Source organism: Phaseolus vulgaris, chromosome 8 (genome assembly GCF_000499845.2).
Source record: "Phaseolus vulgaris cultivar G19833 chromosome 8, P. vulgaris v2.0, whole genome shotgun sequence".
NCBI classification, from domain to species: Eukaryota; Viridiplantae; Streptophyta; class Magnoliopsida; order Fabales; family Fabaceae; genus Phaseolus; species Phaseolus vulgaris.
In genome coordinates this window covers 17,554,212-17,557,300 of record NC_023752.2, presented here as the reverse complement: position 1 = coordinate 17,557,300, position 3,089 = coordinate 17,554,212, and positions in this window count along the sequence as shown.

Below are 3,089 nucleotides of genomic sequence, written 5' to 3'. Positions count from 1 at the left end.
AGGAACTTAAGGAATCATCATTGAAGTACAAAGCCTTCTAATAGATGAACCAAACTCAAGATTGAGTGCCATTCCACAATGAACCGAAACAACACAAGGAATTGGAGATACAAATACATAATCAAATTAAGCTACAAGTGCATAATTGAAAGTAGAACACAAGATGAAAAGAATAATCGGTGGAAATTAAAGAACAACACCTAAAAAGACAAACTACCGATAGGAATTTTCTAAAAACATGGAAATGGAGATGAAAGAAAGAAGGAATTTAATTGGATGAAGACTTGAAGGAGATGGACACGCCACTTGGAGATGATGATCCAAGATGAGTGTTATTTAAGCTCACAAGATAAGACTTAGTGAAGGAGATCAAATATCTCACAATTCTCTTTCAATTTGAGTAGAGTTTCCTTTCTTCAATTTCTAAATTCTGAATTTACAAGAGCATGGCCTCTCTATTTATAGTAGAAGAGGGCTGAAAATGAAAAGGCACAATTCAAAAACTAGACTATTCAAAATTGGAGCCAAAACAAGTCACATGAGAAATCATGTGACTTGCTTTCCTACTTTGGCACCTCCTAAAACTATATCTACACCTACTCTTTTATGTCACATGGAAGGTGTGACTTTGTTTTGTACATTAGCACCCCTTATTTAATATCTACACCTTCCTTTTAAAGTTCTACTAAAAACTACACAAAAGTAATTACAAAAAGAGACATCCATTGATGCTCATTTATTAATGTTTGGCCTTGCTCTTCATGCGTTGGGCTTGGGCTTCTTGGGCTTGGCCTTCTTTGGCTTGGGCCTCATCTTTTGAAAAGACTAATGAGAAGAACTTTAAATGTTTTAGCCCTTGTCTATTCCTCCTATTAATAGCATCTTTTTTATTCTCATCATGAACCCCTCAATAACACACACCACTCCTTGGCAAAAACCATACTAAGAATGTTGATCTTGATCCCCTCAAGAACACACAACACTTCTTAGCAACACCAGTACAGAAATACAGTTATCAAGAAAGAAGAGAATAGAATACATCTAGGTAAATCACAAGATCAAAGTTCAGAATACAAGACTCAATCCTATTCCACACTTGAGATGATCCAAAAGCTCTTTGAAAACTTGAAAACTGTTTTTGATTGATCTCTCTCACTTCGTTAATGCATAGGAGCGTAAATCTACCTTTTTATCTTTCAATCAAATGGCTAAAACAGTTACAAAAAAGCCCAAAAGCTGTTGGAATCATTTAAAACAGAAAAACCACTTAACAGAATTTTATTAAGGTTTTCAGCAAAACAATCGGTTGATTTTTCGAAATAACTGATTGATTTTTGTTTGACAGCATTAAAATCTACTAAGTGTCAAACAACCTATTGTTTTGAAATTTTAACCTATTGAAATTTGTTTGACAGCAAAGGCAAAGACAAAGCTTTTCCAAATCATTTTAAAATCCACTAAGTGTCAAACAACCTGTTGTTTCGAAATTTCAACTTGTTGAAATTTGTTTGACAGTAAAGGTAAAGACAAGGCTTTTCCAAATTATTTTAAAATCCACTAAGTGTCAAACAACCTGTTTGATTCAAAATTTCAACTTGTTGATTCAAAATTTCAACCTGTTGAAATTTCACTTCCTTTTAGAAAACTCGCCTTTTCAAAATGTTAAAGATTCAATTGAGTTTGGATCATCTTAAGGAGTGAATTAACAAGTTTCAAACAACTAGACACACACACACACAACAACATCAAAGTCTTCAAGCTTTCCACTTGGATTTGGAGACATCAAAACATCTTGTTCAAAAAGTTTTCACCCTTTGCAATGTAAAAATAAAACCCCGTAAAACTATATTTTCTTGTAGTGACCTATGCTGTATCAAAGATCTTCTTGTTTCACTCATGTTCTAAGTCATATAGATTAAAACATTAGGTGGTGAGAGATTGAGGGGGATTTCTTCCACATCATCACATATATAAATGCTCAACTTCGGTAGTATTGAAATTACCTTGATCCATTACTCTTAGGTTCGCTTGTTAATCTAAGTTTTGGATTGGATTAAAAGTTAATGTATCATGAGACATATTTAATATGGGTATTTCCGAATGCGTTAGTTGATATTCCACTTATTCAATATCCTTGATGTATTCATTCATAAGTGATTTATATGGTTGTTGTATGTTGGTATTTGAATGAAATTGAGTTATTGCAATTTGTTAATTAAAATGTCTCATTCTATATACAGTTTCTTACGTTAGAAAATTTATTTCTATAATTTACCTTCTTTTATGTATTGTTTCGATTTTGAATTGCATTGTACATAAGCATATATATTAGAAACAATTATAGGAACAACTTTTGAAAAAAAAATAGACTTTATTTATTTATTTTGGCTCTCCTTCACCTTGTATAAATACTTTTATATATATATATATATATATATATATATATGATAATATTTTTACACATTAATATTGTTAGTTAATTTTTAATTAAATATGTTCGCTAAAATTAAAAACATCTTTTGAAGCATCTCATGGAGAAGTTATAATAATTATTAATTACAATATTAATGAAATTAATGAGAAAGAAATAAACAATTGATCCTCTTCACTACTTTCCATAAAATACGCAAATAACACCCACCTTTCAACAAAAAATATGAACCTTGTTTATCAATAAAAAGAATATAATTTAAAAATTAAATTTTAAACTTTCAATGTATTAAACAATTCATTTATTAAATAACTTTCATGATTTTCTTTTGACCAAAGGTTAATTTTTTAATATATTTTCAATAACGCATAATAATGAGTAGTAAATGATAATCCTTAATGGCCTTTATATATAATTTTATATATAATGAGTAGAACCCTAAACATTCATCTCATAATAAACAAAAGATCAAACTGAAAAATATCATTCTCTTGAAATGGCTTCTCGCTTTTGTCTTCCTTTTCTCTTCCGTGTTTTGTTCGTTGCTTTGGTTATGACATCAGGTAATTGGAAAAACCAAATTATTTTCATTCTCTAATTTACTATTTAGCATATAATATTAGGGGAAGTGATATTTTCTTATTCTTTCTTATTTTCT